Below are 17,299 nucleotides of genomic sequence, written 5' to 3'. Positions count from 1 at the left end.
CTCGAAGTTAAGGTGTCCCCTCATTTAGTAAGGAGAGATATTTCTGAGAAGGGGAGCCCTGTTACACACAATTCTTTCATAATAATCTCTTCAAATATGCATTTTAGCATAAAATATTGTCAATTATTCTTCATTTCTTTTAATATCTTCTGAATCCACAGGATGATGATTGCTGTAGTTAACAAGATCTAGTCACACAATCTAGCTCCAGTTCTCCTAGGCTGCAGTGATTTTTATAAGAATTTCTGCCAACCCAAATTGCCATCTGATTCCTCTGCCCATTCTTTAAAGGTCCTATGGACACCTAAAAAATCAGCTTTAAACAACAGCTAGAAGTGGCTGCATGATTTCAATGAAGTTATATCTTTCCCTCCTCCTCCATCATTCTGCTTGTTAACATGAGTGATGGCTGTAGACCTAGCAGTCATTTTGGATAATGAGGATCAGTTCCATATCTTAGGAGTGTCAGGATCAAGTGGAAAGAAAATTATGAAACTTTTTCAGATTAATTATACAAGATATAAATTTCAAACTACTAAATTCTAAAACATGGGTACATCTTGTCTAAATTTTGAGGAAATAACTTTCAAGCCATGGAAAGCATATCTTACAGAAATAATGATGGCAGGAATCTCAGCACCTTGAATAAGAAAGCATGAGCTTTGGAGTTAAAAAGATGTCTTTAATTATTAATTTCATCCTTTATTAGCTGCAAGACCTTGGGAGGTAATTCATCATTGGGCCAGTATTTTAATCCACAGAATGTTGTCAATAATACTAAGTTATCAAAGGATAAAAAATATGCAATGAGTTTGATAGTACCCATCAAATACTAGGACATAAGGAACTATTGGGACATTGTAGATGCTCTAAACATATTTGTTCCCTTCCAATCTAATTGCTTGAATCAAAAAGATTGTTGAACCTTATCTTTCCAAAAGATAATAGTTAAGACAATAAGCCAATCAAGAATCATTACTTGTATATTTACATTATGCTCTACAATGTGCTTGGAGTCATAGAAGAAACAGACGTAAAAGGTACTATTCCTTGTCATGAAGCTGGAAAGTCATGACTGACCCAAGAGAAACTAAGGAGAAAATTACATGACATTAGTGTGTGTGTCTGTGTGTGTGTGTGTATATATATAATTTTTTTTTCTTTTGAGACGGAGTCTCACACTGTCACCAGGCTGGAGTGCAGTGGCACCATCTCGGCTCACTGCAACCTCTGCCTCCCAGGTTCAAACAATTCTCCTGCCTCAGCCTTCTGAGTAGCTGGTACTACAGGCGTGTGCCACCACGCCTGGCTAATTTTTGTGTTTTCAGTAGAGACGAGGTTTCACCATGTTGGCCAGGATGGTCTTGATCTCTTGACCTCATGAGCCACCTGCCTGGGACTCCCAAATTGCTGGGATTACAGGCTGAGCCACCGCACCTGGCCGACAGTAGTATATATTTACCATAGCATCACATGTTAACAGGAAGCTTCATAAGAATACAAAAATGGAAAATATTACTGTGATGTGGGATAGTAGAAAAAGGTTTAATGAAAGGATAGGTTTTGTCTGAGCTTAACAAGTCTTAATAGAAAACTTTATATGTAATAATGCATTAATCATCTATTTATTGTGTCAAAATACTAGTGTAGTTAGCTTCTTAGTTCCCTTGGCTAGGGTAATTAACGGATTCTCCAGACAGAGAAAAAATAATCAGAGATAGGATTGAGGGAGACAATTCAAATGATAAGATTAACAAAGAGGAAAATCCAGAAAAAGTTTCTTTCAAAATCTGGGGGCAAATAGCCTGGGAAGGAATTGCTTTCATTAGTGTAAGGCAATAAGCAAAACAGGAAATAAGGAAAGAGACAACTGCAATATAGATGAAAAATTCTTTGGCAAATGTATCCAAAGGAAACAGAAGAAAATGTGAAAAAATTCTCTGTATTCCTAAGGAATTTAAAGACAACATAGAGTCTGTGAACAAACTGATAAAAGACACCAAAACTAATGCAAGATATCAAAAGAGATTCAAAAATAGAATACAATGGAAAGGTAGCTGACAAACCTAAGAAAGAAACTGAAGAGGAAATTAAAACCTTTAAAGTATTTGAAACCCTGTAAAAAGTGGAAAGAATTGAATTAAAGTAGAGTAAGTCTACCCAGTGATAAGAAGGTAACATTTGAGGGTGGGAGAAATCACACGAAATTCAGAATAAAAAGATAAAGAGATTGCAATGATTACATAGAAAACAACGCCATGAAGAAAAGGCAATGAAAACAAATTTATGGATAATTGCTCTTGCGGAAGACAAGGAAGAAAATCGCTCTTGCAGAACACATGGAAGAAAAAATTTTCCAAATATATAATATGGGGAAAAATTCCTGAAATAAAAGACCTTGAGATGTAAGATTCAAAGGGAAGATGATTAAAAGGAATTTGCACTAAAGCATATCCCAGTAGATTTACAGAAACTCAAAAATAAAGGAATTTCCTAATTATCCGGGCCAAACCTGAAAGGCATTCAGCAAGAAAAATAAATAGAGCCAGCCTCTGACTCCTCTTCTAAGCAACATTAGATGCCAGGACATTGATCTACAATGTCTCGGAAACAAAGATGTGACTCAAAAACTGTGCATGCACCTAAGTTTTTATTCCAGTTGGAAGACAGTTTCCTAAACAAACAAAAAATCAGGAAACAGAGTGTTAATGTTTTATTAATTTCACACCCATTTGAAGATGAAAAATCCTAGGAACCAAAAGCTGAATTAGAATTTTAAAAACTCTAATTCAGTGGTTTAATTGTAGAAAGACAGACCAGGCGGAAAGCATCAAATCTGAATGTAGAAGAAGGTCAATAACAGTATTCATAATGAGGACAAACAGATGTATATATTTTATAAATCCTGAAAGAAACCTCTAATAGTCATAGTGAATTGTTAATAGTGGACTGGGACTAAGATCATAAATATGCCAATGAAAGAGAAGTAGAAAAGGAAGAGAAAGGAGATAATATAAGTTAATCAGTTTTACAATGTGTTATGAAGGGAGTCAACACATTCACTTTTATATTGGACATTTTGTATGTGTATATATATTTATCTACATATATACACACACAAACACATTTATATTTGACATATAGCTTTAAATCCAACACTTTTTAAGTTATAAAGGTAGCTATTGTTAGAATTATGTAGCTTCCAAATAAAAAGATCACAGAAAAGCAAAAATCAAGTATCAAAAGATAGAAAACTAAAGTAAGTGGTAAGGAAGAATAAAAGGAAGCAATCACTCATTATTTCAAACTATTGAATTCCTACTAACTGTCAGGTAAACTGTGTAAAACTCTGGACAATATATAATAAAAAATAGAAAAGGCATGTTCCCAGGCCAGGCATAGCGGCTTATACCTGTAATCCCAATACTGGGAAGCCAAGACAAAAGGATTGCATGAGGCCAGGAGTTCAAGATCAGCTCTGGCAACATAGTGAGACTCCATCTCTACTAAAAATTTTAAAAATTAGCTGGCTATGGTGGCACATGCTTGTAATCTTGGCTACTCGGGAGGCTGAGGTGGGAGGATTGCTTGAGCCTGAGAGGTCTAGGCTACAGTGAGCTATGATTGCACCACTGCCCTCCAGCCTTGGTGACAGAGAAGAAACTGCCGCCTCCACCCCTACACCACTCTACCGCCCCCACCAAAAAAAAGGAAGGGAAGGGAAGGGAAAGGAAAGGAAGAGAAAAGGAGACATGTTCTCCATCCCCAGGGAATTCATAGTCCAAGAGCTACACCACACACACACACACACACACTCCAGATTAAAATCCTCAAGCTTCAAAACCTCTGCCTTCTTCACCTCTACTGCAGCTCAAGAGAAGACCTCCTGTCAGCATGATATTTATGTGGAACAGATGGTCATCTTTTCCATGGGACATATCCATCACCTGTACTAATCACTCACATGCTTCATTCATGAATAGGAAGTAACAATAATGTTTCACCCAAGATAGATTTGAGGAAATATTGCACCCATGAACAAGACAAAATATGACATAATTATTGGCAAATGAATGTATGATATATAAAGAAAGGAGGGAAGGGACAGAGGGGAGGAAGGGAAGAGAAGGGAAAGGAGAAAAAGGAGAGAAGAGGGGTGGGAGGAAATACAGAGAGTGTAAAATTCACAAAAACTTAACAAAAATTACAATAATGCAAAATGTCTCAATAAATTTCATATTATCTACATGTTTAATAAATTTTATATAAAACTAAATAAAATTTAAATTATTTTTACGTGTTAGATTTAAATGTATTTGGACTATTTTCAGTGGTTACTTTTTAGTTTTTAAATGTGGCTATAAGAAAATTTAAAATTACATAAATGTCTTTCCTTACATGCTTATTGGATATTGCTGTAACGAAGTTTCAGAAATAGAGAACAGATGGAGAAAAGGAGGTCTAGAGATTAGTAAAAAAAAAAAAAAAAAATCTGAAGATATTTTCCAGAGGTAATATAGGATAATAATAGTATTCATATTGAAAGAAGCTGCCTAGTGCTAAGAATAATAAATACCTACAGCAGGACACCCTGTTGAACTTAGAACCCCAAGAATGAAGACAAAATATTAAAAACTTTAACAATCGACATAAATCCACATAATTTAAAAAGCAAACTGACATCACACTTCTCAACATCACTGGATGTTGAAATACAATTTCTTTGAATGTGTTTTTGCCCTAAGAAATGTATACTCAGATAAGCTGGCAATCAAATATATAAGACCAAAATAAGAAATTTTCAAATAGGCAAGTACTCTGAAACTTATATATCATCCAGAAAAAGAAAGATTTACTTGAAGAAAATTCAGTAGAAAGCTAAAAAAAAAAAAAAATGAAGAAATGTTTTTTAACAAGAAGAAAATATGGGATACTCTTTAATAGAAATAATAGCTAACGAATCATGGTATAACTCGATTAGAATTGACTGTAAAATTTTTAATCCTGTACCCAAATTTTCTACCCTCAAACCTGGCTGGAAAAAAAATCAGAGTCTCTAAGAGTGGCACTCGGTTATCAACATTTTTTAAAGTTCCCAAGGTAACTCTAATGTGCAATAAAGTTTGACAATTACTGATGAATTCAAAAAAATTGAGGCTAATCCACGGGACCATAACATTTTAAATTTACGTTCAAGTAGTACAGTGTATTTTATTTTATTTTATTTTATTTTATTTTATTTTATTTTATTTTTGAGACAGAGTCTTGCTCTGTCACCCAGGCTGGAGTACAGTGGTGCGACCTTGGCTCACTGCAGCCTCCGCCTCCCAGTTTCAAGCAATTCTCCTGCCTCAGCCTCTGGAGCAGCTGGGATTACAGATACCCGCCACCATGCTCGACTAATTTTTGTATTTTTAGTACAGACACGGTTTCACCATGTTGGCCAGGCTGGTCTCGAACTCCTGACCTCAGGTGATCCACAAGCCTCAACCTCCCAAAGTACTGGGATTACAGATGTGAGCCACCAAGTGATGAAAATGTAAATGCTTACGGCAGTTAAATATTCACACTCAACCTTTAGAGAAAGCTCAGCAGGCTTCAATGCAATTAAAACAGAAAGTGTTGTTATAATACTTGACAACATAAATATAGTAATCTAATAAATATCAGTGTTTAGAGAAGGAAAAGTGACAAGGAATGTAACTGCAATTACACAAAATCCTGTAGTTTTTACCATAGGAGTCAAAAGATACCATATAAATTTGATAAACAAAAAGCATATTTTATTACTTGATTTGTGATTTCATATATTTAAAAATGACTTAAAGTATGCACAAAATATCTCAACGATTATATTCTGCATAAAAGATATTGAAATTATGGTCAAGACATGTACCCATTACCCAACTTAATAAATACAACTTTACCTGTTCCACTAAATTTCCCCATGTTTCCCCCACCATTTCTCTCCCTCTCACTCTCAATGATGTAGGTATTACCCCGAATTTTATGTTTAACATTTCTTACCTTTATTATTTTATTACATTTGAATGTTTCCTTATTATTTAGGTTTATCTGTTTTGACCTTTATAAAAATAATGTTGGAAATAGTATTATATGTCTTCTACAACCTATTTTTGTTTAAATATTATATATTTAAACAAAATACATCCACTTAGTGCCAGTTCAACACACTTCATAGCTCTATAATACCAAATTATATTAATGTCCTACAATTTATTCATTCCCCTATTGATGGGTATTTGGCTTGCATATTATATTTTGCTAGCACAAGCAATTCTAATATACACAGTTTCATTCAGTTTTCTAGTAAGTACCTGCAAGCGTTTCTGTATCTACAAGTCTGATTGCTAGATAAAAAGCTTTGCCCAAGTCTAATAGGCAGTTTCAATTTCATCATATAAATTTTGGAGGAACATACATATTTAAACCATAGCATCCCACTAATCTATAATAATACATTGATCAAATATGAAGTTTTTGTCAATATTCACAGATCTGTTCCCCAGGCTCTCTCTTTAGCTGTGATACAGTTGTCTAACTCTCTAGCAATAGGATGGTCTTAATTATCAAGGCCTAATAATAAGCCCTACAACATGGTAAAGCAAGGCTGCTTGCCTTCTTCTGTAAATAGGTCTTCATCATTCTTCTACCTTTTCTTATGATAAAGATTTTGTGAACTGGTCTTGGTTTTTATTAGAATTACACTGAATTAATAGATTTATTAAAGGCCAATAAGTTTTTTATAATATTAAATCTTGCAAATAATTTATTTTAATCTTTTCAGTGTTTTCCTGTGAAGTCATATAATTTTCTAAATAAAAGCAATGCATTACTTTTGTGAGATTTATTTAGGTACTTACATTAGTTTTCTTTGGCTACCATAACAAAATGCCTTGGATTGAGTGGTTTAAACAGAAATTTATTTTCTTACAGTTCTGAAGTCTGAGAAATCCACAACCAAAGTGATAGCAAATTCAGTTTCTGGTGAAGGCTTTCTTCCTTACTTGGAATAAGAAACACCACAAATGGGTGCCTCCCTGCTGTGTTACCCCATGATGGAGAGAGAGAGCAAATTTCTAATGTCTCTTCTAAGAACATTAATCCTATTAGATCAGGGCTCACCTTTACGAACTCATTTAATCTTATCTACCTTCATATTCATCCTACGTAGATGCACGTGTGCGCACACACACCCACACACCCACAAATATACACCTTATTTCCAAATACAGTCACATGTGGGGTTGGGTCTTTAATATATGAATTTTAAAGGGACACTGTTTCATCCGTAACAGTACTTTAATTTTTGTTGCTATTAGAAATGATAATTTAAATGGTAGGCATGAAAACTCATTTTTTCCTAAGTCTTTTCTGATGATAAAAGGAAATTCAACTGGACTAGCTCCTATTTTTAAGCTATAAAAGCCTTGGAACTTTAAGCATGACTGCAGAGGGAGACAGTAGCTCAGGCCACCTCAAAGGGCTACCATGTGATCCAGACATTCCACTTAAGGCATTTACCCAAAAGAAATAAATGCAAATGTCCCTACAAAGACTTGTATTCAAATGTTCATGGAGGGCTTTTTCCTTTTAGAGAAAAGGTCTCACTCTGTAGCCTAGGCTGGAGTACAGTGGTGTAATCATAACTTACTACAGCCTCAGGCTCCTGGGCTCAAATGATCCTTCCACCTCAGCCTCCCAAGCATCTGCAACTATAGGCATGAACCACCACACCTGGCTATTTATTTTTATTTTTATTTTTTGTAAAGACAGGATCATGCTGTGTTGTCCAGGCTGGTCTCGAACTCCTGGCTTCAAGCAAACCTCCTGCCTTAGCCTCCCTAAGTGTTGGGACGATAGGAGTGTGGCCCCATGCCAGGCCAAGGGTTGATTTTTAATAGACAAAAACTTAAAACAACCAAAATGTCAATTAACAGGTAAATGAGTAAACAAATCTTGGTATACCATACAACAAAAGAGTACTCAGTAATAAAAAGGATGAGCTACTGATGCATGTAAGAAGATGAATTAATCACAAAATAATTATGCTGAGTGAAAGAAACCAGACAAAAAGATTATGTGCTATTTATATAATCCTATTTGTGTAAAATTATAGGAAATGCAAACTAATCTATTTAACAGAAAACCAAAGCCTGGTTGTCTGGGAATGCTAAAGAAGGGGGATGGGAATTGAAGGAAAAGATTACATAGGGTCATGAGGAAACTTCTGAAGGTGATGGCTATGTTTAGTATTTTGATTGTACTAGTTTCATGAGAATGTGCATTTGCCAAAATTAATGTGTATACTTTAAATATGTATGTTATATCAGTTCAATAAAGCATCCATCTTTCATGGTATTTTCTTTTTCATGAGCATTATAAACTCAGGTAAAGATCAAACTGAGCTTCTTAAAGATGGCAAACTGATTATGTTAATTTCTCACTATCCTAAGACTACCAATACATTTAGAGTAAAGGAATAAAAAAGTGTAGTCATATAACAAGCAATAAATAGAAAATGAGCTATCTAAAAATGAGAGACTTTATCCAATAACAAACTACGGAATGGTGACAGAGATTTAATAATTGATACAGCAGGCTAGAGGAAGTACTGACCTAAATACGTACAGAGGCATCCATGACCCAGGAGAGAGTTGATCTGCTTGGAAGAATGCAAGAGTTACTTGGAATAAGAAACACCAAGTAGAGCCGCAATAAACATACGTGTGCATGTGTCTTTATAGCAGCATGATTTATAGTCCTTTGGGTATATACCCAGTAATGGGATGGCTGGGTCAAATGGTATTTCTAGTTCGAGGTCCCTGAGGAATCGCCACACTGACTTCCACAATGGTTGAACTAGTTTACAGTCCCACCAACAGTGTAAAAGTGTTCCTATTTCTCCACATCCTCTCCAGCACCTGTTGTTTCCTGATTTTTTAAGGACAAAAAACCAAATACCGCATGTTCTCACTCATAGGTGGGAATTGAACAATGAGAAGTCATGGACACAGGAAGGGGAACATCACACTCCGGGGACTGTTGTGGGGTGGGGGAGGGGGGAGGGACAGCATTAGGAGATACACCTAATGCTAAATGACGAGTTAATGGGTGCAGGAAATCAACATGGCACATGGATACATATGTAACAAACCTGCACATTGTGCACATGTACCCTAAAACCCTAAAGTATAATAATAAAAAAAAAAAAAAAAAGAAACACCAAGTAGAATGGAGAGATGGTAGAAGTGAGTTTATGATGCTAACGTTCAGCTGGCATTTCAGGTCAAAACTTCTGTGTTTGACATTTAGAAGTCCAATATGTATTATCTTTATGACTCCAACTATAGCTCAACACGTAAGAAACTTTGCATGAGTATGTAGATATCTCAAATAGGTGTCCATCTCCTCATGGTTCCACATGAACAAACATTGTTTGAGGAAATCCTGAAAACCAAAAGAGACTAATACAAATGATACGGGTGTGGGGGAAGGGAATCACAAAGAAAAATGAAAAATTGGGGTAGGACCTCTTATTAGTGTTTTCAGATGGTTTTTAAAATTAGGAAGCTATGAAAAATATCAGAGAACAAGAGAATACTCTTGAAATATTAAATATAATTGGTACAGAAAGTAGAAGTTTTAGACCATGTTGAAGGAATCATTCATAATATAAAAAGAAAACATGAAAAAATAGAAAAGGGGAAAGATAAAACAGTATGAATACAGGAGAACATCTACCTAATAGGAAAAAAAAGAAAGAAAAATTCCAAGAAAATTATCAAAGGACAAATAACTCACTTTTTTCCTGAAAGAGACCAAAGCTACAACTCCTACCTTAGCACTCTGCTTATGATAGTAAAGCAGCAGAGAAATGACCTCACTGGCTGATAATTGCAGATTTGGCAAGGCCCATCTGGGACTTAATCTAAATGAATCCATTCACCCCCGAGACACCTTTTTGTCCCAAACTCAATTCTAAACTTCAGGTTGAAGCTTTTGACAGGAAAACCAGGTCTGAGGGATCCAAAGCCAAGCAACAGGTACAGTATTAATGGGCAGGACCAATTCCTGCCGATTAAGCCCCCGCTTCATGGAAGGAGGCCATGCTCCATGGCATAGACGAGGCCCAGGGAACCCAAAGGTTGATGACAGTAGGGGGGATTGGAGTTATTGGTGAGTACAGATAATTCTTATTCTCTAAGCCCTCCCTGCTTCATGGGTGCAGGCTGCACTGGCACCCATGGGTGACGTCCCAGGTCACCAGGACTTGGTGATAAAAAGATGAAACAAGAAAGGGGGATGCCTGTTTTCTCTCTCCCTCACACCCTGAGTTTTCACTGAAAAAGGGAAGAGAAATAAGGGACACCTACTTCCCTCTCTTTCAGAATGGGCAACCCACTATCCTCACCATACTCAGTCTGTACTCCTCTGGAGTATATCCTAAATCACTGGGATGGCTTTGACCCTCAGAGTCTAGAGGAAAACCACCTCATAGCCCTTTGCACAAAGGTTTGGCCAAATTATGATCTTCAGGAAGGACTGGCTTGGCCTCAGGAAGAAACCACTTATTTTGATAGCATCCTATAATTGGAAATTTTCTGTACATGTGAGGGCAAATGGTCTGAGGCCCCATATGTGCAGGCTTTCTCTTCCTTGCAGGGTAATCTTGACCTTTGCTGGCAATACAGGATTGATCCAGCCCTCCTGTTTGCCATCTCAGGAGACGCTACAAGGGACAATCCCAGGGAACTAAAGAAATGAACCCCAGAGACACCTATAGAAGGGGAGCCAGCTCCTCTGGCCCTGCTCCTCTGAGTCTGCCCCAGCTTCCCTATCCACCTTCTCTCACTTGCCCCCTCCTAGAAATCCTTACCCTCACCCTAGACAAGCCCCAGTCTCACTCTCACCCCTCCAACAGATACCTAGTGAATTTGGCCCCAGTAAGGCCCAGGTCCCCTTCTCTCTACAGGATTTAAGGCAATCAAGGGGACTTAAGTTTTCAGATGACCCTGCCAGATACATAGAGGCTTTCCAGAATTTAACCTAAGTATTTGAACTCTCCCGGAAAGACATTATGTTCCTATTGAATCAAACACTAACACTGAGAAGCAGGTTGCTTTACAAGGAGCAGAGGGATTTGGGGATGAGCTTTGTATCACATATAGTGTCAGGGATGGGGTCGAACTTTATCCAACTGGAAAAGAAGTAGGTCTTTGGATGAACTTAAATGGGATCCCAGTGACAAGATGGGAGAATGGAAGAGAAGACATTTTCAGGTATGCATAATGGAGGGCTTACATAGGACTAGAACTAACCCTCTCAATTATACAAAGCTATCCATGACAGACCAGGGATTCAATGAGAATCCCACTGCCTTCCTGGAGAGGCTAAGAGGAGCCTTGGTAAAGCTCACCTCTCTATCTCCTGATTCAGTGGAGAGACAACTAATTCTAAAGGATAAGTTTATCACTCAAGCAGTCCCTGATTATCAGGAGGAAGCTGCAGAAATAGGCCCTGGGACCAGATAGTACTTTAGAGAACCGCCTGCAAGTGGCCACACCTGAGTCTTTTACAATAGGTCACTGGAATTGGTTTTTGAATCCATTATACCCAAGGAAAGGCCCAGGAAGCTGGTGGAGTTACTTACCTCTGTCAACCCAGAAGAGTCCCCAAAGTACCAATGTGAAGTAGTCAAGGACCTCAAGCAAAAAATCACAAAAGATAAGTGCTAATAATTGACCTTCTGTGGATATCTTCTTTATAGTCTTGCCTATGCTTGCTGTTCTTACCTTCATTCTGTTCTATACCACGGGACACCTTTACCAAAGACCCCTTAATCTTGAACGCCCATTGGAATATCTATACCCCAAACAGTTATCTCTTTCTTAAAGTTTAACTGCTCCCATAAAAGCTTAATTTTCTTTCACCAGATTGAAATAGTTTAGGGCATAATATTGTCTGAATGATTAGTATATTTCACTTCTTATTTCTATAATCTTTGGCACTAGATTCTTTCCTTTTAACCCCTTTTTGTATTATAGATGCCTTTGATCCATGCATACTTCACCTTGTAAAACTTGCTTCTCACCAAGAGGCCATCAAACTCTAGTCAGGCAACCAGAGCCTCGGACAATGGCTCCCTTTGGCCAAGAACCCTTAGGCAGACCTCTAGGAATCTGACTGCCGTTTTCCCCAAAACAATGCCCCCTGTCAGCAGGAAGTAGCTAAAATCAGTCATTGTCCATGTTCTAAGCAAAGTTAGATGTGCCTCTTGAGAGAGGGAAATGATGGGGACAGAAATGATGGGGACAAGAGGCAGAGAAATTCTAGGCAGAAAAGGATGGGTTCCTGGAGAAAACCCTACCCTCAAGCTAAAAAGCCTGAAAATGTGGCAAAAAGTCCTAACTTCTATCCCTGTTTTCCCGCTCCGATGTTGTATTTTCCTAAACCACCCATGGCCCCACCCCACGACATCCTGTGCCTATAAAAACCCCAGACTCAGCCAGTAGACAGCACTATGGCTGGACGTCAGAGAGAAGCAGCTTGACTTCAGAGGGACAGTTTTATTGTGTGACTTTGGAGAAGAATCTGGCTGGAGACATCCAGACTTCAGGGGAAGATTATCTAGCCTCCCCATCCCCTTTTCAGCTCCCCTTCCTTCTGAGAGCCACTTTCATCAGCAATAAAATCCCCTGCCATTTACAATCCTTCAATTAATTTGTGTGACCTCATTTTTCCTGGACACCAGACGAGAGCTTAGGAGCCACAAGTGCAGATACAAAAGGCTGTTGTACTGGCCCTTTGCCCTTATTGGCGGAGGGCAGCTGCCTCACCGAAAAGGCAAAGGGCCCACTGAGCTGTTAACACTTAAGTCACCCATGGATGGCAAAGCTGAAAGAACACTAACACACCTTCTCAGGCTTCAGGAGTCACAGGCATTGCGACGTGGATGCTGCTGCAAGCCTGCACAAAGTTTGCTCCTGCTAGCACCCAAAAGCAGCCAGCCAGATCCTGTGCTAGCTCACCTACTTGCCCCCTCCCATAAGGAGTTGAGTGTGGTGAGCCAAGTAAACAGAATTTGTTCCTGCCAGTACCCAAAGCACACTCCAGTTCCAGTGCTCATGCATTCCAGTTTCTGCCTTTTTCACTCGTGAACTCCCTCTTGGGAGGAGATGAGAGTGGCAGGCTGAGTAAACAAGGCACCCCTGTTACAAGTCCTGCAACAGGGGTCAGGGAAATATCCTGCTTCACTAATATCTACATATTATACAAATTGTTTACCACCCCCACAATAAAATTATAAATCTGGCCGGGTGTAGTGGCTCATGCCTGTAATCCCAACACTTTGGGAGGCCGAGGCAGGTGAATCACCTGAGGTCGGGAAATCAAGACCAGCCTAACCAACATGGAGAAACCCTGTCTCTATTAAAAACATAAAAATATAAAATTAGCTGAGCCTGATGGTGCATGCCTGCAATCCCAGCTACTTGGGAGGCTGAAGCAGGAGAATCGCTTGAACCTGGGAGACAGAGGTTGCGGTAAGCCAAGATCACGTGATTACACTCCAGCCTGGGCAACAAGAGGGAAACTGTCTCAAAAGAAAAAAAAATGTAAATCTATGCCAGTTACATTTAGCAATCTTTTTTTCCCAGGAGAAAAAAAAAAAAAAAAAAAAGCAGAGGATATCCTGCAACATGGAAAGTTGAGCCAAGATAAACTGAGAAAACATCCTTAGTGAGTGCCATTAGTATTTGAAGGAAAACATTAACATCAATTACATAGATTAAACATATTAATATCATGCAACCATACCCAAATTTACCTTCTATGATTATGGTGCACCCAGAAAATACATAATTATATATTTTTTAAATGTTAATGCCACTAGTTTTTTAATCTGGAAGGTTTTTTTCCCATCTTTTAAATTAAAATCCAATACATTTCCAAGCTGTAGATTTTATCCAATTAAAACTATGTGCAACTCAATTAGAGTCATAATTGTGTTCTGTGCGAAGGAACGTGTATCCTTTCTGAGCTTTGTCTTATCCAAATCAGTGTTATGTCTTGTTGATCTGTACCAGACAATAAGAATGCTGAAAGTTTTCAACAAATAGGTTCCTGATATTGCTAATAGGTTTTTACATCATATTTTCAATGCCAACACAGAAGTTAAAACTTTATACTTTTATTGACATATGACTTTCTAATTTTTTTTACTTTTGTCCTATATTGTCTGATTAATATTGAAACTCCTTTGCCTTTTTATGTTATTGAATCTTTAAGCTCTTTTCTATATTTGTGTTATGTATCTTGAAAGGAGCAAGTATGGTATTGGTTTTAATAGAATCTCAAACAATTTGCTTTTATAATAAAGTAGCTTCTACCACTTAAATATATTGTCAAACCAGCTATACTTGCCATATTTTCCACTCCTTTGATTTTTCATTTATCTATCTTGTTTTTTATTGATAAAATAAAAATTTTATCAATTACCAACTTCATGATTTTTAAATATATATTTGAGCTTCCCTTAACTTCATGAATACAAAGAATATACATCATAATTTCTTTCTTGCTTTGTAGAAATGTATTTCAAAAAGGTATAATTTTTTCCCAACTCTTCAAATGACTGTTCCTTGTATTAGCTGAAAAACTTCATATACTCCCCATTCGTCTGTCATTAAATCTTGCTGTTACCTAACTGTACTAAGAATTTTTATTTTATAGAAATTTAAGTAGTTGTAGTTCTTCTTGACTATATATAGTATACTCCTTCAACAAGTTCTTTATTCACATCTCCTCCCATTCTCTGACACCTCTCCGAGGTTTCTATGGAGAGATTACATCACTGAGTATGGTTCCCAACCACTCATTTCCCCTCACACATTACCTATTTTGTACCAGGAATTATATTGTCTAACTATATACAGAAATAGCATTTCAATGTGGTATAAAGGATGTATGTGGTATAAAAACATGGAATATAAAGAGAAAACTTAACCTGAAGAAGTTTAGAAGACAATTTCTAAATTTCTACCAAGGTATTGGAGTTTAGATTTTAAGACAGGTGTAAACATTTTGTTGGATGAAAATAATGATCAACTGATTTTTTTTGCTACAAATTTATCCATATAAAAAGTAGAAATTTTTCCTGCACTAAATTTGTTAGTTTCCAAATTTAATGGGATATCTTTATTTGTCATTATTATTTTAATGAGAAGATAGAAGAGGATATAGTGGAGATTGCTAATCTAACTCCATCATGTCCAGATGGGCAGAGGCTCTCATGCACCTAAGTCTAATTATATGATTCTTATTTACAACGGACATTCGGTGAAATATTAGCTCTGTGAAATCTACTGTAGCATATAGAAAGACCTCAAGCAAAGAGGAACTCATTCACCTAAAAGTAAAACTGGAAAGACAACAAAGCAAAGCAAAAGACAAGAAAAATATATGTAAATTAATCAGAGAAATTTAAAGTTTCTTAGAACTGTCACTGAGGGATGGAGGCTTATTTTCTCCTCAATATTCTTTGATGGACCCTTGAGGATGCTTTAGGCCTGAAATGCTTCAACATTTAAGAGTGACAGCTGTTAGAAAAGTAAAGAATACTGATGATTTATTGACACCAATGAACAAGTGTCAACCGTTAGCCAAAAAGGTGGATACACTGTAATCCTCTGGGGTCTTAGTGTTTCTGAAATTACCAGCATTCAAATAAGATAATCCAATATCAAAACCTTACTAAACATAGCCATCAAAGCAACTAATGAGAAGTAGGACAACTTCACCATTACAAATCTCCCAGTTTAGATACACTTGCAATCTCCCAGTTTGATACACTTGAAAGCTGTATCAAAGTGTTTTGTAGACAAAGTCAAAGAACATTAATATTTAGATACTTAGAGATAGCATATAGACATTAGGCCTTTTGGTTAAAGCCAATGCTCTCATCTACTTAACAGAAAATTCTTTGACCAGCAATTCACTTTTTTTTTTTTTTTTTTTTTTTTTTTTTTGGAGACAATCTCACTCTGTTGCCCAGACTAGAGTGCAGTGATATAATCTTGGCTCACTGCAAGCTCCACCTCCCAGGTTCAAGTGATTCTCATGCCTCAGCCTCCTGAGTAGCTGAGACTACAGGTGTATACCACCACACCCTGCTAATCTTTATATTTTTAGTAGAGACAGGGTTTTACCATGTTGGCCAGGCTGGTCTCAAATTCCTGATCTCATGTGATCTGCCTCAGCCTCCCAAAGTGCTGGGATTACAGGCATGAGCCACTGTGCCCAGGCTAGCAATTCCTTTTGAAAGAAAGATTTACAAAGCAGAGATTTTCTATCACCTGTTGTTTAGTGGATAGTAACGGAAAGGCAAGATGAGCTGATCTTCCCTTGTATTGCTTAGTGATACTAAGCCATAGACATTCTTGCACTCAACCCACAGAATTTAGTATCATTTCTGGCAATTTTTCAGAAGTAAATGACACTCTAATTCTTCAAAAAATACATTGATGGTCACATACATGGCATGTTGGGATGCAGTAAGGGAGAAAATTATGGTCCAGTTAATAATATTAAATATATCAACCATGGGTACTAACAGGGTAAATGATGCTCTCAGATCCCTAAACCCTGCCCTAAATGCTGGTTCTGGCTCTTCTACATTGTTCTTTTTCCTTTCTTGTAATAGGTTTCTGATGAAGACATTTAGACATGTATTTTTCCCTAGAAAACCAATCACTTGAATAAAAATATATTGGTAAGAACAGTGGAATCATTTCTCTCATAAAACACTGACAAACCTAAACATAATTTTATTTCTGGTAAACAACGAGCACTTGCTTTACACTCACAAGCACTGTGCTAACACCTGGGGTAGAAAGAAAGTAAGTTATCATTCATTCCTGGCTCCTTCAGGCTGGTCCAGGTGTTCTCCTCCTCCTCTATTCCCGTGTTATGCTACACACATCTCCACCATCGAACTTACTGTGTTGTGATTCTTCTTCCTCCTCCTCCTGCCATTACACCAGACTTCGCTTTGAGCAGGGACAGTGTATATTCCTCTTCATGTCCTCAACATAGTGCATTGTCTAGTGTTGTGCCTCACATACAGCCTGTACTCTTATTCCATAATGATTTGGATGAGGATATGTAATCACAACCTCATGCTGGAGACAAACATGCAACTATAGTAAACTTAATAGAAAATCAGGTGGTAATTAGTGCTAAATCTAACTACAAATTGCTCTTTGGTGTTTCTTCAGCT

Source organism: Symphalangus syndactylus, chromosome 6, assembly GCF_028878055.3.
Source record: "Symphalangus syndactylus isolate Jambi chromosome 6, NHGRI_mSymSyn1-v2.1_pri, whole genome shotgun sequence".
Taxonomy (NCBI): Eukaryota; Metazoa; Chordata; class Mammalia; order Primates; family Hylobatidae; genus Symphalangus; species Symphalangus syndactylus.
The sequence above is the reverse complement of the archived record's forward strand: the minus strand, read 5'-3'. Positions refer to the sequence as shown.